A 25,179-nucleotide genomic window follows, 5' to 3' on the forward strand; every position below is an offset into this window, starting at 1 on the left:
TTGGCCAGCTTTTGCTAGCTTTCTAAGTTAACCTGTATGAATTGTTGTAATTTTCTACCCTATTGAGCAGAATTCAGGACTTTGGCCTATTTTCCAGCTGAACCCAGAAAACATTTGGGTTCAGAATTTTACCTGAACTGAATACCAATGCTTAATTGATTGAAAATACGAAGCTCAGTTGCCTGTTGACTGTGGCTATAAAGCCCCAAAGACCTGGTGACTCATTCTCCTGGAGGCCTCTGCATTCCCATTTCTGGTTATATTTTTATGCCAATGGGCTCTGAGATTTAGAAAGGTCTGTTCCCAGCACTGCTCCCTCATTGGCGGATAAGATATGTTGATGAGAGATTAGTGCTGAGAATCAACCTTTCCAAATTGCCTGGCTTTCCAAATTCAGACAGTGAATTATTTGTTTTGTAAAAAATTATAATCGCAGTTGGAAACAGAGTGGCAAATTTAAACAGTTAGGCCCCTGAATTTCCTCTGTGCCAACGACATATCTGGACTAGAAGTCCAGCTGAAAGCAACTGGTGGGGCTAGGAAATGGGGCAGAACCCAGCAATGCCAGTTCTCCAACCTAAAGATTGTAGCCAGAGAATTGCTGCAGGAGGCAATGCTGGGTGGAAGTTCTCTTCAACCCATGGAGGCCTGGCATGTAAAAAGGAGGTGGTGCCTCCAGGATAGTGTCACCTGCCAGATCTTGTTCTACTTCCGACTTTTGAACACTCAATGTACTGTACGCTGGAAAAGTATGGAACACAGTACTTGTGAACAGCAGAAATGAAGTCCACAGAGGTCACTAGACCTGGGTCTTGGCCTGGAACACCGGGCCAATCAAAACAATTTGATGCACTGGCATTGAAATGGGCCATCTGCTAAAGGTGGTTGATTCAAAGATTGCCAGAATGTTGTAGGCGGTCCTGCCACCTTTGAACTGAACAGAGCTTCTCTGCACCACATTTTGCTCTGCTCCCTCTCCAATGGGAGCCTAAGATGCACCTATACTGCTGCAGGTATCCAACTGTTTTATTCAAATTTTCTGCCTTTGCCCTATTCCTGGAAAATCTGGTGGGTTCAGGGTCTCTCCACAGTGGTGGATCATGATTCTCACTCCACTGTAATTATTAATGTGAAAATCTACTGACAAAACAAATCAATTTTGGGGGCACTAAATGAAAAGGTACTTACGTGAAAATATTCAGTTACACTTTGTGTAGGTTAGGTGAGGGGTTGAGTGCCAGTAAGGAGTGAGAGTTAAGGCCTGTTGCACTGCACCATGATGCTGCCAAGCTGTATAGATTTGTTAATTATACTTCACAGTTAATCAATCTTAAAATTTCTAATTCTTTCATATCTAACTGAAATAGCAGTGTTGGGAATTTTCTAGCACTTGTTAGCTCAGTTCGCAATCGTGACACTATCCTCAAGGATTCCCCATTAACTGTCTTTTCTTTTCTTGCACTCAGGAGTCAGTAATGAATTCCAGAAATCATTCATAACATGATGGATCATAACATGAAGGACAAGAGCAACCGGCACATGGGAACAACAGCACCTGCACGTTCCCCTCCAAGTCATACACCATCTCGACTTAGAAAAATCCTGGAACTCCCTTCCTACCAGCACTGTGGGAGAACCTTCATCACACGGACTGCAGCGGTTCAAGAAGGCGGCTCACCACCACCTTCTCAAGGGCAATTAGGGATGGGCAATAAATGCTGGCCTCGCCAGCGATGCCCACATCCCATGAACGAATAAAAAACAAAGCTTAGCAGTGATAAAATGTTTCGTAGTTTTCCCACCAACTCTGACCATTGGAGCCAGATGGGTTCACGTTAGTGCTAAACCAACCGGTTTGGAAGATATCCATTCAGAAGAAATTTTCAGGCATGGGCTAAATCTGGGATAATATTTAAAATGTTGCAAAACTCATCTGTTGTCTGTCTTTGCAAAAATAAAGCTGCAGTTATACTGTCACTTTTGCATTGACATGAAATGGTTTTGGGTGTGGATTGGTGCAAAAGTGAGCGTACTAAAATAATGGACGTGAGACCTTCTGTAGTTGGTAGTCCAACTTTGCGTACACTTCACACAAGGTATAGTATAACTCCAGATGGCTGGTCTGTCAGCTGTACATTGTACTCTACTGGCCTAAGACTAGTATTTGCAGTATGAGTGCAGCATTATCTCCTCATTATGTTATAGAATAAACGTGCAGTATGAATAGAACTGATGAAGTGGAAATAGCAGAATATGGAAAAATAATTCTATTTCTGATGTTGGGAACCACATAGCTCCTCTAACTATTTAGGCTTGTGTTACATCTTTCTCAAATCACTTATTGAATTAATTACCATTTTCTACTGTTTCTAATCATCAAGTCTATAGATGATCCAGAGCTGGAAGAAAGACAAGCAATGTATCATAAACAAGAATTGGAGAAATGCCTAAATGGGGAACAGGACTGTAAGTAATAGTACATTATGAATATATATGAAAGCCATATGCTGTAAGCATTTTTGAAATTTGAGAACAGTTTAATAAATTTATTCATGGATATTTTAATTTTGTTGCTACTTTTCTTCAGAAATCTTTGCATGAGGAAATAAATTATTATCAAAAAGCTAGAAGACCTGTGGTCTTAATAGGCTGTATGTAATATTCTTACTTCCATCCTAGAAGATTTACTGCCAAAACGTGGCTAGTGCAAAAGCAACATGTTGTCTGTGCTGCTGATAACTGCCTTAGACCGAATGCTGCTCAGTCTGGTGTTCTACATTTTTAAAGCTCCAATTTGCTCAATATTTTACTCTAGAAATTTGGTGAAAATACTGTTGCGGGTCATTTTAAAGTAAAAGAAGGAACCATTTTAATCTCCAAACAAACAGGAATTACAAACACCACCTAAACAAAATTGGAGCAAACACTTTGAAACAATGTCTAATAAAGGAACCAGTGCTGTCTTGCATCAATCCGATTACCTCCATGTGGGGAGAAGTGGAGACCCTGATGGTGCATCCTCAGAGGGATTGTCCTCTTCCAAGGTCTGTTCTTGTTGTTGACAATGCCCTTGAAGAAAGAGAGAAGGGAGAAGAGCAAAGAGAAGCTGCATGTGATCAGGTAACAGTCTGGAGAATGCAGGTTGAAGTTGCAAAGCTTGCAGTATCTGTGCTGAGTTGAATGAAGGGATAAAGTAATATGCAGATACCCTGCTTGGGTATGTAACCAGCCTCTCGTGGCCCGATGCGCATGACCCTGCCTGGACAAGTGATCTCCAGGGTTCTGCCTGAGTGAGGATAATGATGTTGGGGTCTCCTCCACTCATCCAGCTCCTCTCCCTGGTATTATGTGCTGTGTTGTCCTGTAGAAGGAGAGGGCGACAGTGAGTATGTGTTGAGAAGGTGAGTGGAGTTGTGTAGGACTTGTCATACAGTGGATGTGTTGAGAGGTGTAGAAGAAGCGAGATGGAATGAGGATGAGGAGGTGTAGAATGTAAAGGCAAGTGTGTGTTATGTGAAGTGAGGAAGGAGTGGTGGGAGCAGTTGGTGGTTGTACAGGTGTTAGGATGTGAGAAGAGAATGGTGCTAGTATGTAGTGTGAAGAGAGAAAAGGAAGAGGTGAGTGTGGTTTGGAATGAGCAAGAGAAGTGCCTTTGTGTGCCCTTGCGATTATATATTGAAGGATGAGATGAAGGGAAGGTAATAGTTAAGAGTGGTGGGAAGGGGGTGAGAGGTGTTTTTTTTTATTCGTTCATGGGATGTGGGCGTCGCTGGCGAGGCCAGCATTTATTGCCCATCCCTAATTGCCCTCGAGAAGGTGGTGGTGAGCCGCCTTCTTGAACCGCTGCAGTCCGTCTGGTGACGGTTCTCCCACAGTGCTGTTAGGAAGGGAGTTCCAGGATTTTGACCCAGCGACAATGAAGGAACGGCGATATATTTCCAAGTCGGGATGGTGTGTGACTTGGAGGGGAACGTGCAGGTGGTGTTGTTCCCATGTGCCTGCTGCTCTTGTCCTTCTAGGTGGTAGAGGTCGCTGGTTTGGGAGGTGCTGTCGAAGAAGCCTTGGCGAGTTGCTGCAGTGCATCCTGTGGATGGTACACACTGCAGCCACAGTGCGCCGGTGGTGAAGGGAGTGAATGTTTAGGGTGGTGGATGGGGTGCCAATCAAGCGGGCTGCTTTATCTTGGATGGTGTCGAGCTTCTTGAGTGTTGTTGGAGCTGCACTCATCCAAGCAAGTGGAGAATATTCCATCACACTCCTGACTTGTGCCTTGTAGATGGTGGAAAGGCTTTGTGGAGTCAGGAGGTGAGTCACTCGCCGCAGAATACCCAGCCTCTGACCTGCTCTCGTAGCCACAGTATTTATATGTCTGGTCCAGTTAAGTTTCTGGTCAATGGTGACCCCCAGGATGTTGATGGTGGGGGATTTGGCGATGGTAATGCCGTTGAATGTCAAGGGGAGGTGGTTAGACTTTCTCTTGTTGGAGATGGTCATTGCCTGGCACTTATCTGGCGCGAATGTTACTTGCCACTTATGAGCCCAAGCCTGGATGTTGTCCAGGTCTTGCTGCATGCGGGCTCGGACTGCTTCATTATTTGAGGTGTGTTGTGAGACGGTGTTGAGAGAGGTAGACTGACCCTTGCTGCTCTTGTGTGGTTATTGAACCTCTTTCCACATTAAGCCCAAGTCCTGGAGTTGATACTTTTGGCACTGACTCTCTCAGCTACCTCTGTCCCGACCTGCTTGACAGTGACCTTTTTTTTATTTGTTCATGGGATGTGGGCATCGCTGTCAAGGCCAGAATTTATTGCCCATCCCTAATTGCCCTTGAGAAGGTGGTGGTGAGCCGCCTTCTTGAACTGCTGCAGTCCGTGTGGTGAAAGTTCTCCCACAGTGCTGTAAGGTAGGGAGTGCCAGGATTTTGACGCAGTGACGATGAAGGAACGACGATATATTTCCAAGTCGGGATGGTGTGTGACTTGGAGGGAAGCGTGCAGGTGGTGTTGTTCCCATGTGCCTGCTGCCCTTGTCCTTCTAGGTGGTAGAGTTTGCGGGTTTGGGAGGTGCTGTCGAAGAAGCCTTGGCGAGTTGCTGCAGTGCATCCTGTAGATGGTACACACTGCAGCCACTGTGAAGGGAGTGAATGTTTAGGGTGATGGATGGGGTGCCAATCAAGTGGGCTGCTTTGTCCTGGATGGTGTCGAGCTTCCTGAGTGTTGTTGGAGCTGCGCTCATCCAGGCAAGTGGAGAGTATTCCATCACACTCCTGACTTGTGCTTTGTAGATGGTGGAAAGGCTTTCGGGAGTCAGGAGTTGAGTCACTCGCCACAGAATACCCAGCCTCTGACCTGCTCTTGTAGCCACAGTATTTATGTGGCTGGTCCAGTTAAGTTTCTGGTCAATGGTGACCCCCAGGATGTTGATGGTGGGAGATTCAGTGATGGTAATGCTGTTGAATGTCAAGGGGAGGTGGTTGGACTCTCTCTTGTTGGAGATGGTCATTGCCCGGCACTTGTCTGGCACGAATGTTACTTGCCACTTATCAGTCCAAGCCTGGATGTTGTCCAGGTCTTGCTGCATGCGGGCTCGGACTGCTTCATTATCTGTGGGGATGAGAATGGAACTGAACAATGTGCAATCATCAGCGAACATCGTCATTTCTGACCTTATGATGGAGGGAAGGTCAATGATGAAGCAGCTGAAGATGGTTGGGCCTAGGACACTGCCCTGAAGAACTCCTGCAGCAACGTCCTGGGGCTGAGATGATTGGCCTCCAACAACCACTATCATCTTCCTTTGTGCTAGGTATGACTCCAGCCACTGGAGAGATTTCCCCCCCGATTTCCATTGACTTCAATTTTACTAGGGCTCCTTGGTATCACACTCAGTCAAAAGCTGCCTTGATGTCAAGTGCAGTCACTCTCACCTCACCTCTGGAATTCAGCTCTTTTGTCCATGTTTGGACCAAGGCTGTAATGAGGTCTGGTGCCGAGTGGTCCTGGCGGAACCCAAACTGAGCGTTGGTGACCAGGTTATTGGTGAGTAAGTGCTGCTTGATACTCTGCTGATAATTGAGAGTAGACTGATAGGGCGGTAGGGCGATAGGGCTGGATTGGATTTGTCCTGCTTTTTATGGACAGGACAATTTTCCACTTTGTCGGGTAGATGCCAGTGTTGTAGCTATACTGGAACAGTTTGGCTTGAGGCGCGGCTAGTTCTGGAGCACAAATCTTCAGCACTACAGCCGGGATGTTGTCAGGCCCAAAGCCTTTGCACTCAGCCATTTCTTGATATCACGTGGAGTGAATCGAATTGGCTGAAGACTGGCTTCTGTGATGGTGGGGATATCGGGAGGAGGCTGTGATGGATCATCCACTCAGCACTTCTGACTGAAGATGGTTGCAAACGCTTCAGCCTTGTCTTTTGCACTCACATGCTAGATTCTGCCATCATTGACGATGGGGATGTTCACAGAGCCTCCTTCTCCCGTTAGTTGTTTAATTGTCCACCACCATTCATGACTGGATGTGGCAGGACTGCAGAGCTTTGATCAGATCCGTCGGTTGTGGAATCGCTTAGCTTTGTCTATAGCATGTTGCTTCCGCTGTTTAGCATGCATGTAGTCCTGTGTTGTAGCTTCACCAGGTTGGCACCTCATTTTTAGGTATGCCTGGTGCTGCTCCTGGCATGCTCTTCTACAATTCTCATTGAACCAGGGTTGACCCCCTGACCTATGGGTGCTGGGGAACAGCACTTCCCTTCTGAGCCTCAGTTCTTCCACTGGGACGTCCAGGGATGCATCAGAAAAGTGGGGGCCAGCCCTGCGACTCATGTCTGCAGATAACAAGTCTTCCAGATTTGTTTAATGAAAAATGCAAGTAGGGTATGCAAACTCCCTTTAAGAGGTGCATCACTGGCAGGAGGTGGGAAGTAGTTTTCCACAGGGATCAGCGCTGGGACCACTGTTGTTCACCATTTACATAAATGATTTGACAATCGGAAGTACAATATCAAAATTTGCGAACGACACCAAATTGGGGGTGTAGTTAATACTGAGGAAGATGGCGACAAAATACAAGACCGTAACAAACGTGCAGAATGGGTTTGTAAATGGCAAATTAATTTCAATATAGATAAGTGAGGCGGTGCAATTTGGTAGAAGCAATAAGGAGGCCACATACTCCTTGGAAAATAAGAGTCTAAATAGAGTAGAAGCGCAAAGGGATCTAGGGGTACACATTCACAAATCATTAAAAGTAGCAATGCAAATTAACACAGACATAAAAAATGCAAACCAAGCACTGGGGTTCATTTCTAGAGGAATAGAATTGAAAAGCAGAGAGGTTATGTGATACTTATATAGAACCTTGTTTAGACCACACTTAGCGTACTGTGCACAGTTCTGGTCTCCATATTATAAAAAGGATATAGAAGCACTGGAAAAATTGCAAAAACGATGATACCAAAACTGAGAGGGTAAAACTATCAGGAAAGACTGAACAGACTGGGGCTCATTTCTCAAGAAAAGAGACGACTGAGAGGTGACCAGCTAGAGATCTTTAAAATTATGAAGGGGTTGGATAGGGTACAAAGAATTACAAAGAATGTACAGCACAGAAACAGGTCATTCAGCCCAACAGGTCCATGTCAGTGTTTATGCTCTGAGTGAACCTAAACTCGCGTAGGGTAGATGTAGAGAAGATGGTTCCACTTGTAGGGGAGTCCTAAACTAGGGGCCATAAATAGGGAAATCAGGAGAAACTTTTTTACTCAGAAAGTCGTGAGAATGTGGAACTCGCTACCACATGGAGTGGTTGAGGCGAATAGCATAGGTGCATTTAAGGGGAAGCTAGATAAGTGCATGAGGGAGAAAGGAATAGAAGGCTAGAGGGTGATAGGGTGAGATGAAGTAAGGTGGGAGGAGGCTCGTGTGGAGCATAAACGCCAACATAGACCTGTTGGGCCGAATGTTCTGTTTCTGTGCTGTAACATTCTATGTAATCTCTGCTTTAAGTAGAGTCTGGGAAGGCACCATATATTGCGCAGGTCATGAGGGTGGGCTACCCGATTCTGTAGGCAATCAGCAGCGCAGCCCGTCCGTCGAATATTAATGAGGCCTGGCATTGAAAATGCCCCGAGTAAGAATCGACTCTTTCTTGCTGAGAGGGGAGTCTCACAATTTTAGGGGATAGACATTCATTCATTGATTCCTCTTTGTTATATTCCTTGTACCTTTTTGATCTGTCTTATTAATGACCTACGGTGACAGGCCAAAACATTGTGATACATAATAGCCTACTCTTAAAGAGGCACTGTATTCAACAAAAGATTGTTTGGCTCTTGTTTTTTCTGCATTTGCCAAACACAGTGACGGAGCAACATGTTTTCTCCAACTGTTCTTGCTTCCCAGCAAAAAACAATATCCTCTTGAATATGAAAAGTATTTAGCTTGTGACCTGACCTTCACAATCCAATCCCAACTTTCTATAAAGAAAGGAAAGAAGAACTGTTCTGCCAAAGGGTTCTGATCTGAAACGTTGGGCTCAATTTCAACTCCCATGTGGGGGCAGAGGAAGGCAGGCTCGGCCGATTTTAATGGGCAGGCCTCATTAGCATGTTGCTTGCCGACTTCCCCACCAAAACGGCCAGGAATTCGGCGGGAAGCATCTGCCTGGCTGTTAAAATCGGTTGGAGGGAGGATCCAGCTGGGGACCCGGGGGAATGGTGGATCGGTGGGACTCAGCAGGGGAATCATTGTCTGGAGCGGGAGGCGGTGGGGGGTGGGGGGGCAAGGGAGGCCAAGGCTTTCTTGTGGGGGTCCAGAAGAGCCCTCCTGCACCTCCTGAACCAAATAAAAAATGTACAAAACTTACCTTACTGGGCCTCTTCTAGCCCTGGCTGCTGTTTCCGGCAGGTTTGGCCCGGCGAGGAAGCCATCATTTCAAGAGAGAGCTGGACCAGTTCTTGGCTGGGAGACAGATCACGTTGTATATGAGGTAGGTACCGAGTAATATATGTCATGGTCAATGTTGATCACCTAATGGGATCAGAGATGAATTTTTGAAGAGGATGCAGAAGAGCTTCACTAAGATGATATGAGGGATGAGAGGCTTTAGTTACCAGGACAGACTATAGAAACTGGGTCTTTTCATTAGAACAAAAAAGGTTGAGACAAGAGCTAATAAAGGTATTCAAGATTATGAGAGATTTTGGTAAGGTAAATATTTCCACTGTTCAGTGAGTTGGTAACTGGAGGGCATAAATTTAAGATAACCACCAAAAGAACAAAAGAAGTGATTGGGAGAATTTTTTTATGCAGAGGGCTGTTAAGATATGCAATGTCCTACAGTGGTGGAAGCAGAATCCATAATAGCTTTTAAAAGGAAAATGGATAAATGATTGAAAAAGAATAATTTAAAGAGGCATGGGGGGTGGGGCAGAGAGAGCCGGCACAGGCATGATGGGCCGAATGGCTTCCTTTTGTGCTCTAAAATTATATGATTCTAAATAGAGCACTTACACTTTCAAAACCTCAGAGACACTTTCAAAACTTTCAGAGTCCAGCACTCTGAGATCAGTTAAGGCATGGCAAGATATAGAATAAAGATTGCTCTTCTATGGCAAACCATGTGCCTTAAATCCCAATCTTAGGAGAACCCCTTTGAATTTTTCCACTACCCACACTAGCTCTTCTTACGAACTCTCTTTGAGATTATCAATTGTTTAAAATTTAGTGCATTTAAGCTCATTACACATAGGAATTTAACAGCTGCCAGACAGAAGAAACTATCATCCTGAGGTAGATTCAAACCCAAAGGTGAGTGACCAGGGTTCTAATCCATGGTATCATACAGTCAACTCACTTTTTTAAGTGTTCAATACAACTTAATCTTTTAATGATCAATTTCCTGTTACCGTATGATTTTCTGTGAGTTGCTTTCTATGTACTTAAAATAGTAAAATCATCACCAACCTCTTTAAGGAGCCCACTGCACACAATTAATAAAAGTTCTCTGCAACTTGAGTTTATACAGAACTAACCACAGTTTACATTTTCACAGAACATTTCAGAATCTATAAACACTGATGCCAAAAACCAGGAAACTAACGACGTACAGGAAAATGTTTAAATCAGGTTATTTTCCACTAATGATTGCCAACAAATGCAGGAGATTATTTTACCAAATCACCGATAAGTATTAACAAATTGTCTGATGGGTGAACAGGCAATAACTGTTAATTTCTATTTATTACCAATTTACCCATTGTGCAGTTAATTTATGTTTTATGTGCTTCTCAAGATTAAGAAACATAATTATATATTTTCATTCTTTTTGCATCCAACTATTGACACAATCAAACACATGTACAGCATAAGTCAATTGCAACGTGGGACTCCAAAGTAAAAATATAGTTGTCCCAACACTAATGTTTTTCTAAATAATCCTGTTGTAAAGAATAGAATAGAATATAAAATAGTCACAAGGCTGTAATCAAATCAGGAGATTTATGAGCTATAATCTGTTAAATAAGAACATTCTGTAAGATTGTAGGTTCAATTCAGGAGGTCCACGAAAGAAACCAAGTCTATGCTGTAGGGCTTATGAAACACAGCAGCATTATTTTACAGCAGTCAGTTTAGTCTGAAGATTTTTAAGAAATGTCTGCTACTCTAATAGTTTACCTCCACCCTTGGCTGACTGGACTTAATAGTGTCTGCAGCAAGGACTTTCCTGGGTTTAGTCACATACAGAAAAACATGTATTGTACAGTTTTAAGCAGGAAGCCCTTAAGGAATCTTCTAACTGATTATCTGAACTATCAGAAGAGATGGCTATAATTAAATAGAACAATTTATAATTGAAGGAAATGACTAACCTGTTTTACTGGAACAACTTTAACAGCTGACAGAAATGTTATCCAAACAACACTCCATAATACACACTTCATAACAATGAAGTGGGAGTAAAATTTTCTGTGCATTAGAGCTAACACTTATACTAAATGTGTGTTAATCTGTAGTGAATTTTTTGTATTAGCAGCAACACAGCATTCACTAATATTTGCTTGCACTCTTAAAATTCTTCTTGGGAATAATCCAGTTATGGTATGTTAATGCACAGACTCAGCATTAACAGTTTCTGTTTGTGACTAAACCCAGTTGTGATGAAAGGTTATCAGCCTGAAACGTTAACTCTGTTTCTCTCTCCACAGATGCTGCCTGACCTGCTAAATGTTTCCAGCATTTTCTGTTTTTATTTCAGATTTCCAGCATCCACAGTATCTTGCTTTTGTTAACAGTTTCTTGTCTTGTTAAGTACCAATTAATGGCAAATGTGCAATGCACTCAAAGTTGTGTTCATGCACACATATGTCCACATTGAAGGCAATGTTAAAACAGTGAAGAGAGTTAGCAAAAGTATTATGTCAAGTATAGCAGGAGACCATGTCAATAGTGCAGAAAGGAACATCTCAGTGCTTACAGTCCCCACAGAAACATGGATATGGCAGCACGTCTCACTTTACTGGATGTATTGGAGGAGGAGAAGCAGCAAATAAGGTCTAGGGAGTTTCAAGGTCAAAGAAGAAGGACCATCAGGTTTGATACTATCCTAGGTAACATGTCTATCTCAAACAGTAGTTACCGCAACATCGTTGAGGAGTAATATATGAAGAAAGCTATGCCTCACCAAGGAAGCCATAGATGAATTGCTCTACAAGAGTTGGCATGAGTTTGCGCAGCTCTGATTGACGAGTTCTTCTCTTCAGTCTTGAACTTTCAATTTAGGCACTATTTGCTCTTTTTTCATGAAAATTCCTTACTGCTATGGTATATCTGCTAAATTTAATTTTAAAGAATGAAATATCTGCAAAGCTTAAAATATCCTGATTTTGGTAATAGTGAAGGTATGGTGCATGCTTAACACAATGTGACACTGTGCTTTCCCTTTATGCTACATGTACTAGTGTACTATGGTCTTCCTAGTATACTAACTCCTGAGTAGCATAGACTGGAATAAGTAGTTGTGATACTTCCTGAGGAATTCAGACATGATTATTTCTGCCAAACAGGCATGGGATATATCATAAAAGCACACAATTGCTTTGCATCCATATTAGAATAGATTACCGGCATGTTGCTTACTGATGTGTCAAGCAAGTGAATATTTATCAGTACCTCACTTGTACATCAGAGATTCAAAAGGGGCTATGTTTTACAAATTGTGTGTTAGCATTGGGAGGGTTGACTATGTCAAAACACTTTACGAAATGGTGTTCTCTATTTCTATCGAACGGATGTAAGAATTATATTTGCATCTCAAGCTCAATTATTCATTCAGCGATTGAGTTTAAATCATATCAGCGGGGAAGATGGATGTGCAGAGGCATCTATATAATATCAAGATAGTGGAAGTCACACGTCAGTCTCAAAGTGCTCTTTCTACGAAGGTTACAATGTTGCTTTTGGTTTTATTGGATCTGGGTCCAAAAATCATAGGAAAAGCCAGAACCATATAGAAGACCCTGATGTGAAGGATGCATTGTTTTATCCCATCACAATAATGAAAGTAAAATGAAGAATTTGAAACATAACAGCAGAGTGAGAGTATTAGAGACTGAGAAGAGCTGAATGGGACCAATGTGAATGAAGATGTGAGTATGTGTTACAATGTTCAAACTACTAGTCATGGAAAAGATTAAAATCATACAATATTGTGTTGCTGATCTTGTCTGCTGTTACAAATATAAAAAGAAAAAGGGTGGCTAAGGCAAACGTAGGTCCCTTAGAGGATGAGACCGGGAAATTAATGGTGGGAAACATGGAGATGGCAAAAATGCTGAACAAATATTTTGTTTCAGTCTTTACGGTAGAGGACACTAAGAATATTCCAACACTGGACAAACAGGGGGCTCTGGGAGGGAGGAGCTAAATACAATTAAAATCACTAAGGAATTGGTACTCAGTAAATTAATGGGACTCAAGGCAGATAAATCCCCTGGACCTGATGGCTTACATCCTAGGGTCTTGAGGGAAGTGGCAGTAGGGATTGTGGATGCTTTGGTAGTAATTTTCCAAAATTCTCTGGACTCGGCAAAGGTCCCGACAGATTGGAAAACTGCGAATGTAACACCCTTATTTAAAAAGGGTAGTAGGCAGAAGGCTGGAAATTATAGACCAGTTAGCCTAACATCGGTGGTGGGTAAAATTTTGGAGTCTATTATTAAAGGAGACAGTAGCGGAACATTTGGATAAACATAATTTAATAGGACAAAGTCAGCATGGCTTTACGAAGGGGAAGTCATGTCTGACAAATTTGCTTGAGTTCTTTGAGGACATAACGTACAGGGTGGATAAAGGAGAACCAGTGGACGTAGTGTATTTGGACTTCCAGAAGGCATTCGACAAGGTGCCATATAAAAGATTATTGCTCAAGATAAAGAATCACTGGATTGGGGGGAATATTCTGGCATGGGTGGAGGATTGGTTATCTAACAGGAAGCAGAGAGTTGGGATAAATGGTTCATTCTTGGACTGGCAACCAGTAACCAGTGGTGTTCCGCAGGGGTCGGTGCTGGGTCCCCAACTCTTTACAATCTATATTAACGATTTGGAGGAGGAGACCGAGTGTAACATATCAAAGTTTGCAGATGATACAAAGATGGGAGGGAAAGTAGAGAGTGAGGAGGACATAAAAACCTACAAGGGGATATAGACAGGCTGGGTGAGTGGGTGGAGATTTGGCAGATGCAATACAATATTGGAAAATGTGAGGTTATGCACTTTGGCAGGAAAAATCAGAGAGCAAGTTATTATCTTAATGGCGAGAAACTGGAAAGTACTGCAGTACAAAGGGATCTGGGGGTCCTGGTGCAAGAAAATCAAAAGGTTAGTATGCAGGTGCAGCAGGTGATCAAGAAGGCCAATGGAATGTTGGCTTTTATTGCTAGGGGGATAGAATATAAAAACAGGGAGGTATTGCTGCAGTTATATAGGGTATTGGTGAGACCGCACCTGGAATACTGCATACAGTTTTGGTCTCCATACTTAAGAAAAGACATACTTGCTCTCGAGGCAGTACAAAGAAGGTTCACTCGGTTAATCCCAGGGATAAGGGGGCGGACATATGAGGAGAGGTTGAGTAGATTGGGAGTCTACTCATTGGAGTTCAGAAGAATGAGAGGCGATCTTATTGAAACATATAAGATTGTGAAGGGGCTTGATCGGGTGGATGCGGTAAGGATGTTCCCAAGGATGGGTGAAACTAGAACGAGGGGGCATGATCTTAGAATAAGGGGCTGCTCTTTCAAAACTGAGATGAGGAGAAACTTCTTCACTCAGAGGGTGGTGGGTCTGTGGAATTTGCTGCCCCAGGAAGCTGTGGAAGCTACATCATTAAATAAATTTAAAACAGAAATAGACAGTTTCCTGGAAGTAAAGGGAATTAGGGGTTACGGGGAGCGGGCAGGAAATTGGACATGAATTTAGATTTGAGGTTAGGATCAGATCAGCCACGATCTTATTGAATGGCGGAGCAGGCTCGAGGGGCCGATTGGCCTACTCCTGCTCCTATTTCTTATGTTCTTATGTACAAATACATATTTTTATAGTGCTAATATTTAAAAATGGTAATAAATCAGAACCATGAAATTACACGCCCATTAGCTTGACTTCAGGTAAATTGCTAGAAGGGATCATTAGAGATACTCTGTAAGACCACCTCAACAGAGAAACTTTCAACATAGTATCTGGAAAAGAAGATCTTGGACCTGAATTTCCTTGTTGTCTTCAGTATGTACACCGTTGTTGCGGCATTATTGCACCAAAACAATTTGAGGAAATTTGCTTCTTAGTGCATTTGGGTACATTTACGCCGTTATTGCACTAAACACAAGTTTCCTCGATCTTTTGAACAGTGCACATCTTATGCCTGTCAAAGCCCCTTAGGGCTCATTTACATAACTCCACTGTTCAAGGACACAGATTTAAACCACTCCTGCAAATGGTGTAACTTTACACCGAGAAAAAGGTCTAACAGCTTCCCCTAGCACTTCAGATAAGTGTAACTGAGGAGTTGGTGAGCTGAAGAGGGACCAACCTCACTTACTGATTACAGGCTCCTGAGGGATGTTTTAACCCCATCTGTCACATTTTTAAAATCACAGACACCTACTCTTCATTTTACTTTAGTGTTTTCCTATCTTCACAAAAAGAAATTTGGGACTCCCAAATTCCCCATCCCCCACATGCACAGGGGGATCAGATCTACTTTGGACAAGGGCATACCACTCTGTGCCATCATAATGGAGGTGGAGTTGCAGCAGTGTGTCAAGGCCAGGAGCATCTATCAGCATGGCAGAGGACAGCCGCACACCAGCTACGCGTGTAAAGGCTGTGCGGGACCTATGAGGTTCCTCTCCAAGGAACTGTACATCCAATGGCTGTGCCTTCCCATCTCTGCCAACTTCATCACGAAGATTTTCAGACTTGATCCACTGTAAGCATGTATACAAAGGAGATGCCACTGTATAGCAAGGAAAAGGAAAGCAAGGGAAGCCTTGTGCGGATGTGCAAGTGTTACTGCGTGCATAGCATGTGAGTGCACTTGAGTAAATGTGTGTGTGTCATTGAATAAGGAAGTGCGTGTGTGAGTGAATGCACATCTGGACGTGTGAGAGGGTGACTGAGTGGGTTTGCACTTATGTGCAAGATACTGAGTGTCTACGTCTGAGGGTGAATGTGCATATGTGAGATATCTTTCTTTTAAATATTTGTTCTTCCAAGCCAGCTATATTCTGCACTTATAAACACAATCCTGTTTGAAGCTGTGTAGATGAGAGGAAGAAGTTACAAAGGGACATAGGTGGACTAAGTGAGCAAAACGATGGCAGCTGGAGTTCAATGGTGGAAGTGTGAGGTCATTCACTTTGGATCTGAGAAAGACAAATCGGAATTTATTTTTAGTGGTAAGAGACTGGGAGCTGAGAAGGAGCAAAGGGATTTGCGTGTCCATGTTCACATACCACTAAAAGCTAGTACACAGGTACCAAAAGTATTCAAAAAGATTAATAGAATGTTTGGTCTTTATCTCAAGGATGCTGGAATACAAAGGGGAGGTGGAGGAATTCGTGCTTCAGTTGTATGGAGCCTTGGTCAGACACCATCTGGAGTACTGCATTTAGTTTTGGGCACTGAAACTCAGGAAAGAGATATTGATTGACCTTGTAGGACCAAGAGCTATTCGTCTTGCAGAAACACCAGAATTCTACCAGGACTTAAAGGGTTACATTAAGAGGACAGGTTGCATAAACTTGGTTTGTATTCCATTGAGTTTAGAAGGGCGATCTAATTTGGTTTTTTAAAAAAGATAAAGTGATTCGATAAAGTAGACACAGAGAAACAATTTCCTCCGGTGGAGGAATCCAGAAGGAGGCATAATCTTAAAATTAGAGCTAGGCCATTTAAGAGTGAAATATGGAAACGCTTTTTCACACAAAGGGCAGTGGAAATCTGGAACCCTCCACACCAAAAGACTGGGTCAATTGAAATTTTCAGAACTGAGATCGATAGGTTTTTGTTAGGTAAGGGTGTTAAGGGATATGGAGCAAAGGCGGGTAAATGGAGTTGAGGTACAGATCAGACATGATCTAACTGGCGGGACAGGATTGAGGGGCTGCATTGCCTACTCCTGTTTGTATTAAATAACCCGGACACGGATCATTGTACCTATCACCTAACCATAGTGAGGTAATGAAAAGCTAAAGTTAAAATACTCACCTAGTATTTTTTTGGTGATAGTGCCTACATGAAAACTATTCTGCTTGCAATAAAAGACTCAAAGTACAATGTCCTACATTTCCTCTTTTGGCCACATGATGGCAAACAAATGCAGGGTTTAAAGGACCTGGTGTTGATTTTCTTGTATCTCTATACATATATCCTAAGTCAAGCAAATGTGCTCCGCCACTCCCCTCTGTGGCCAACTAAAATAATACTGCTGTTATACCGAAAATTGCCAAACCTTTAATGTTTCCAGATTGTGATCAGATTGCTTCTGTAGATTGCACAGTTTTTGTGTATATTCTTGGCACCTTTCCTGTATGTATACAATTGAAAATGCTGCAAGAATAGTATAGAGATCATGGTAATTATCAAGTGATACAATACACAAAAGGCAAATATATTTTATTGAATGTGTCCATTCTAGATTCTAACTTCTAATTTTGACAGTTTACAAACACTTTATCTCACATTCCGTGATTTGAATAGTACTAACTATTCCACAATTTGTAGTGTATGTAAATAAAAATAAAATTTTTAAAAAAGAATTACCACAATGAGATGTACAAAAACCATCCGTACCTTTACACAGCTGGGGATTATTCATTGTTTTGATTGTATTGATTCTAACATTTTATTTACTGGTTTTGTTGACCTTCTGGAGGCTGGGAGAGGGAGAGCTGGGGACAGCAGAGACCTGGGGCAGGATTTTAAAAACAAGTGGGATGGGGTGGGCGGGGCATTAAAATTAAAAAAAATCTAAAACCAGCCCCCAACCCGCCTCCATCCCATCCACTTCTGGTTTTCACAGAGGCAGGATGATGGGCAAGCAAGCAACCAACCCGCTCTCAGGAAGCGGGTCAGTCAGTGAAAGCTTCCAAGGAGGCTGGAGGCCACCGTTTTGACAGGTTTTTTGTTCCTAACCCCTGGGGGCTTGGATTCCCGAGCCTTCTGCTTCACCCCACGTGAGAGGAGGCGAGAAGGCCCGAAACTGCAGGTAAGTGCCTTTATTGCAAAGCCTGTGGACCCGGAGGAGCAGCAGTGCTTCCCCCAGGCCCAACAAGCCTACCTGCAGCAACCCTACAAACGCCATCAACCGACCCCCCCCACCCACGATCTCCGATCCCCCCCACGATCTGCAACTCCACCCCCACGATTTCCAACCACCCCCATGATCTCCGCACCCCCTCACGATCTCCGACCAATCCCACGATCTCTGATCCCCGTGATGACCCCAACCCTCACAATCTCTGACCCCCTCACGATCTTTGACCCCGACCCCTTCGATGATCCCGACCCCCGATGACTGACCCCTCCGATGACTGACTCCCCTCCGATGACTGACCCCCCGCCCCCCCCCGGTGACCCCTGATGACTGACCCCTCCAATGACTGACTCCTCCTCCGATGACTGATCACCCCAATGACTGTTCCCACCCCACACCCCGGTGACTGACCCCATCCCCGGTGACCCCCGATGACTGATCCCCCCCCCAGTGACTGACCCCCGACCCCCCCCCCCCCCCCGCCCACCAAATCTAACACTTACCTGAACACATACTCTTCCTTCTTCTTCTCCCATCCGATTGAGCCCAGCCTGTCAATCAGGCTGGTCTGTCGGGCGGGTAGCCGTCAAAAAAAAAGACGTCCTTATGTCAAAATCGTAAGGATGTCCAGGTTTCCCGACAGGAAACCCCCCCCCACCCCAACCACACCCCTGATAAAATCATGCCCCTGGACTTTCCTGTGTGGCATGGGAGAGCACTCTTGTTCCTCCGGGCCCCACTAAGGAAAGTTTTTTTTTAAATGACCTTAAAAGCCCTCGCTGTCTCCCCGACAGCTTCCCTGGAGGGCTGGCCACCGTGGGCACCCCGCTCAGGTTCGGGATAAAATTCCCTCGGGGTCCCAAGTACATCATGAGACTCTGCTTTACATTTGTTAATGGGGCTCACATCCGGCAGGAGCCTCTTCCGTCACCAAAACCAATGGCGTTAAAATTGCAGGTCGGCAGGAACGGAGTGGGAAATGGAGCCATCTCATTTTCACTGCTCCCGCCCGTTCCTTTCCCACCGATTGGGGAGGAGTTAAAATCGGCCCTTATTATTCCCCGAGGAGGTTATCGCAGGACTGTGCACAATCCTGCAGCTAGACCAGAAAACCACTTGCAAGACAGGAACAGTGGTACCAAAGTAAAACACTGCCTTATGTGCCACTAGGTCTTTCCAAGCAACAGCAGAAGATAACTGCTCAATCTCCTAACCTGCAGTCCACAGTCGCATCATTCAAGTCACAGGTGCCCTGTTTGTGCAGGACATTCAAATCACCTATTTGCCCTCGAAAAACATGCAGCTACATGAGGGAATTCTGCACGTTGGGATGGATTCCCAAAAGTGCAGGGCATCATTGATGGTGCATTAGCATATGTGAGGCTTATGTGGCATTGGACGTTTTTCAGGCGTCCTTCTGGTGCAGGACATTTTTTGCCCCCGTTTTCCGTCGGGAAAATGGACACAATGATGACCAATTTTTACCCATTTATGTCCTTACTATCAACACTACCAGTTTAAAGGTCTATGTAACTGCACCCTAGATCTCTTTGTACTTCCACTCTGTTATGACTCTTAAGGGTAAAAATTAGTTATGGCTTATTTTCAGGTGCATAACTAACTGCGTCAAGGATTTAAAATAAATAAAATCAGGGCACCCAACAATGGTCCTGTGGCCAAGTGAGACATGAATATAGTCTATAAATGGATGGAACACCGGGCCAGAATAAAGAAATATATTATTGAAAGGTACAAAAAAAAATCTAGCGTGGAAATATTTTGATCCGTGTGCACAGTCACCAGGTGGGAGGCCCGAAAAGCAGCCAAAAATAATTTTCGGGGGTGAATATCACCTGAAGGAGGAAATTGAGAAAAAAATGTTAAATTTTTATACTTAAAAGTATAAATTTAAAAAGTTAAAATGCAGGACTCCAACAGGGCAACAATCCAGAATGGAGAGGAGGAATATACTACTCCAATGCGTCATCAAGTGGCCAGGGCCTGCAATTACACACAGGTCAAAAACAGTGGTTCTTAAAGTATTCCAGCATCACAGGCTATCAACGGGAAAATCACATTAAAAATGTGACAGGATTCGAGTCACCAGTAACATATGTGTATGCATAATTTGCGAACGACACCAAATTGCGGGGGTAGAGTTAATACCAAGGAGGACTGCGACAAAATACAGGAAGACATTAATAAACTTGCAGAATGGGCATGTAATTGGCAAATGAATTTCAGTATAGATAAATGTGAGGTACTACATTTTGGTAGGAAAAATAAGGGGGCCACTTACTGCTTGGATAATAAGAGTCTAAATGGGGTAGAGGAGCAGGTGGATCTCGGGGTACAGATACACAAATCACTAAAAGTAGCGACGCAGGTTAATAAGACCATAAAAAAAGCAAACTAAGCACTGGGGTTCATTTCTAGAGGGATAGAATTGAAAAGCAGAGAAGTTATGTTAAACTTTTATAGTACCTTGGTTAGACCACACATGGAGCACTGTGAACAGTTCTGGTCTCCATATTATAAAAAGGAGATAGAGGCACTGGAGAAAGTGCAAAAAAGATTTTCTAGGATGATACCAGAACTGAAAGGTTATACCTAGCAGGAAAGATTGAGCAGACTGGGGCTTTTTTCTCTAGAAAAAAGACCGAGGGGTAACCTGTGGAGATCTTCAAGATTATGAAAGGGTTTGGTAGGGTAGATGTAGAGAAAATGTTTCCACTTGCGGGGGAGACCAGAATTAGAGATCATAAACATAAGATAGTCACTAATAAATCCAATAGAGAATTCAGGAGAAACTTTTTTAACCAGAGTGTGGTTAGAATGTGGAACTCGCTACCACAAAGAGTAGTTAAGGTGACTAGCATGGATGCATTTAAGGGGAAGCTAGAAAAACTCATGAGGGAGAAAGGAATAGAAGGATATGCTGATAGGGATAGATGAAGAGTGGTGGGAGGAGACTCGTGTGGAGTACAAACACTGGCATGGATCTGTTGGGCCGAATGGCACGTTTCTGTACTGTACATTCTATGTAATTCTATGTAATTTACATTGAACCAGCTTAAGGAATATTTAAATATGAAAAGATGCACCAATTTTAATAATCTCCTGTGGCGTTGCTCATGGGGAGTCAGAGGAATTGTTTTTAAAACAATCAGAGTGTTTAGTCACGAAGGGGATAACATTACGGCCACTGATTTAGTGACTGAATAAGTCAAATTCTATTTTTATTAAATGCTATTCTGTGATTTTACTGGTATTTTGGTGATTGAATTTTACAACTTGAAATGTGTGGCCCTTATATGTTTTATACTCTTTTACCAAATGTATTTAATTTTTATCCCCTATCATTTTTAAAGTTGAGAATACACAGCAAGGTGGTATGCAAGATGCACTGACTGGAGGTAAATAACTGATATTTAGCAGTACTATGGAGGGTGGATGAGGTTTAGCAGTACTTGGAGGCAATCTTGGAAAATAGTCCTGGAGTTTCACAGTACTGCAATGGGGCTGCTGGAGTTTGGCAGCACGGGGGGAGTCCTTTGATCTAACATCACTGTTTGTCAGAATTATGAAGGTGAACCTGGTGTATGGCACAGCTGCGGATTGACTGTGAGGTTTGACCCACTGGTGGATGCCTGGTGAGGGGCCTTTGCCTAGCCTGGTGAGGGGTGTTCCAGGATGGGGAATCCGATGCGTGGTAGCACTGGTTTGTGACTTTCTTACCAATATCTGTAAATATTAAATTTGGCATTTTGTGAATGGTTCTTGGATGTGTCTCTGTCTGTCTGCCTTTCTCTCTCACACACAGTTATAAGAAAATGTAAATATCCTAGTTGCATCAACAAAACACAGGTAATAATTAGAGCTTTCAAAATTAAATTTGTTTGTTTTTATTTGAAAAGACTAATTAAGATGAAGAAAGAGACTTTTCCTCTGTCTGTCTAACTGCTGTTAGGAATTAGAATATTTACATTTTCTAATTGTCAACACAGCACAGGTGATAATCAGATAAAAGAACATCCTCACGGCATCCCCAAATGTTTCACAACCAATGAGTTATTTCTGAAGTGTAGTCACTGTTGTTATGTTAGCAATTTAGCACCTAATTTGTGCGCAGCAAGGTCCCACAAACAACAATGAGCTAAATGACCAGTTAATTCCCCAATTTTTCTTTGAATAGTGCCATGGGATCTTTTACATCTACCTAGTATCTTTTGTGGCAAGCATGATTAGTGAATGTTAGGAAAGGCTCTAAATCATAACACATTCCATCAGTTAATCTGTTCTCCTTATTTTCTTTCATTCTACCAAGTTCAATTTGTATTTTTCCCACAGTGCAAACAGTAATTTTTTTTGCATGTACTACTGGGGCAACTTGTTTATCAATCCTGATCTGGTGTTCCTCTGGTGAAGAAGCCAATCTTTGAAAGAGATTCTTGTATAAGTGTTCCATATCCAATGTCACTTTGAGCCTTGACTGTCTTTTGGAACCACTAGAAATGACAATCATAGTACCATAGTAGGTACAGCACAGGAGGCGGCCAGTCGGCCCATCATTCCTATGCCGGCTCTTTGAAAGAGCTAGCCAATGAGTCCCATTCCCCTGCTCTTTCCCCAAAACCCTGGAATTTTTCTCCAATTCCCTTTTGAAAGTTACTATTGAATCTGCTTCCACCACCCTTTCAGGCAGTGCATTCCACATCATTACAACTCGCTGCGTAAAAAAATGTTTCCTTATGTTGCCTCTGGCTCTTTTGCCGATCACCTTAAATCCGTGTCCTCTGGTTACTGACCCTTCTGCCACTGGAAACAGTTTCTTCTTGTTTACTTTATCAAATCTCCCCTTAACTTTCTCTGTTCTAAGGAGAACAACTCCAGCTAGACTTTAGTATACTTAAATGTGACACTGACAACATACCTATTTTCACTGCCTCAAAGTTATCTTATGCTGTTCCATTTTAGGCCTACACTATAAACTTGCTTAAATGTGACCTTCACTTGTGTTCCTGTATCCAGTTTAAATTGTATGACTGTTTGAACCACTACTAATAATAGTATCCAATCTCTGTTCTTTCCTTGATTTGAACCTACTACAAAGCTAAATAAAATTCCTTAAGTAACTTTTCTTCTATAGTTTGGACTTTTGTATGTTTTGCAATATTTTGCATTGTGGTTGGTTTTGCCACATTTTATTTTACTGAACATCTGGGTAACTTTTGTGTCTCTCTTTTTTCTTTCTTCTCCCTCCCCTTTAGCTTTACTTTTTCAAATTCATCATTTGAATGTTTCTTAATCTTTTTCTTGGGTACTGCCTGAATAGTTCCATTTTGCTCACAGCACAGCTTTTTAGCTTGTACTTGTTCGGTATAATCACGGTTCGGTATAAAACTGGACTCGCAGTAATGTAAAGGAACTCTATAAATGCTTATGCTACATAATTACACAGGGAAAGAGTAACATGTTCCACTACATTATCAAGCCAAATACACTCATGTTTCTGTAACAGCCATTTTGGAAACAACAGATTAAAATGGGAAATTTAAACCATGTGTGTTTATTTATATGCTTTTTAGCCTATATCTGTAAAGAGCTTGTCCAACAGGTACGAGGTACTTGCTACCTGTATGGATGAGAACAAGGGTTGCAGGGAGGTCGGGCAAACTGACCACAGCACTGTGTAACAGGAGGCCATTCAAAGGGTGAGAGTAAAAAGGAACGTGGTAGTGGTAGGGGATAGTATAGTCAGGGAGATAGATACTGTTCTCTGCAGCCGCAACCAGGAGTCCTGAAGGCTGTGTTGCCGGTGCCAGGGTTAAGGATATCTCCTCACAGCTGGAAAGGAACTTGGAGCATGAGGGGGAGAATCCAGTTGTCGTGGTCCACGTAGGAACCAACGACATAGGTAGAACTAGGAATGAGGTTCCGCTGATGGAGTTTGAGGAGCTAGGGTCTAAATTAATAAGCAGAACCCCAAAGGTAATAATCTCTGGATTACTACCTGAGCCATGCGCAAATTGCCATAAGGTCAAACAGATCTGAGAGTTAAATGCGTGGCTCAAAGGGTGGTGTGAGAGACAGGGGTTTTGATTCATGGGGCACTGGCACCAGTATTAGGGAAAGAGGAAGCTGTTCCGTTGGGACGGGCTCCACTTAAACCGGGCTGGGACCAGTGTCCTGGCGAATTAAATAACTAGGGCTGTAGGTAGAGCTTTAAACTAAAAAAAAGGGGGGGAGGGTTAAGTGAGGGGAAATTTAGACATCTAAAGAGAAAATTCAAGGCAATAAAGCAGTGTAGCGACTTGGGTAAAGATAAGCAGAGTGTGACAGGAAGGGACAGAGAGTTTAACGATAATAGTGCATCAGCGAATAAGGTCAAATCAAGGAAAAATGGTAAAAAGTTAAAATTAAAAGCGCTTTATCTGAATGCACGAAGCATTTGTAACAAGATAGACGAATTAATGGCACAAATAGAGATAAATGGATTTGATCTAATAGCCATTACAGAGATGTGTTTGCAAGGTGGCCAAGGTTGGAAACTAGATATTCCAGGGTACTTGACGTTTTGAAAAGACAGACAAAATGGAAAAAGGGGTGTAGCCTTGATAATAATGGATGACATAAGGACAGTCGTGAGAAAGGATCTTGGCTCAGAAGATCAGGAAATATAATCAGTATGGGTGGAGTTAAGAAATAACTAGGGGCAGAAAACACTGGTGGGAGTAATTCTTGGGCCCCTTAATAGTAGCAATACTGTTGGACAGAGTATTAATCAAGAAATAATAGGAGCTTGTAACAAAGGTAATGCAATAATCGTGGGGGACTTTAATCTTCATACAGACTGGACAAATCAAATTGGCAAAAATAGTTTGGAGGACGAGTTCATGGAATGCATTCAAGACAGTTTTCTAGAACAATACACTGTGGAACCAACCAGAGAACAGGCTATTTTAAATCTTGTCTTGTGTAATGGAACAGGGTTAATTAGTAATCTCATAGTAAGGAATCTTCTGGGGAAGAGTGATCATAATATGGTAGAACTTCATGTTGAGTTCGAGAGTAATGTACTTAAGTCCAAAACTAGAGTCTTAAACTTAAACAAAGCCAATTACATAGGTATGAAGGGCAAGTTGGCTAAGGTAGATTGGGAAATTAGATTAAAAGGTATGATGGTAGATAAGCAATGGCAAACATTTAGAGAAATATTTCATAATTCTCAATGAATATACATTCCATTGAGAAATAAAAACTCCACTGGAAAAGTGATTCATCCGTGGCTAACTAAAGAAGTTAAGGATAGTATTAGATTAAAAGAGGCTTGTAATGTTGCTAAGAAGAGTAG

General features: G+C 42.7%; 1 protein-coding gene and 1 long non-coding RNA gene across 3 annotated transcripts in view; one reads left to right on the forward strand and one right to left on the reverse strand.

Moving 5' to 3' along the window:
- The window catches only part of LOC137328006 (uncharacterized), a 63,547-nt gene extending 60,995 nt beyond the window's left edge, over positions 1-2,552 (forward strand). Inside the window, exon 3 of the long non-coding RNA XR_010964596.1 lies at positions 1,467-2,552. This is a non-coding gene — a long non-coding RNA (uncharacterized lncRNA). The remainder of the gene's footprint in view (positions 1-1,466) is intronic.
- cstpp1 (centriolar satellite-associated tubulin polyglutamylase complex regulator 1) overlaps positions 1-25,179 on the reverse strand; it is a 291,026-nt gene that overhangs the window by 10,348 nt on the left and 255,499 nt on the right. The gene's annotated exons all lie outside the window — the stretch shown is intronic.

Source organism: Heptranchias perlo, chromosome 12, assembly GCF_035084215.1.
Source record: "Heptranchias perlo isolate sHepPer1 chromosome 12, sHepPer1.hap1, whole genome shotgun sequence".
Lineage (NCBI taxonomy): Eukaryota > Metazoa > Chordata > Chondrichthyes > Hexanchiformes > Hexanchidae > Heptranchias > Heptranchias perlo.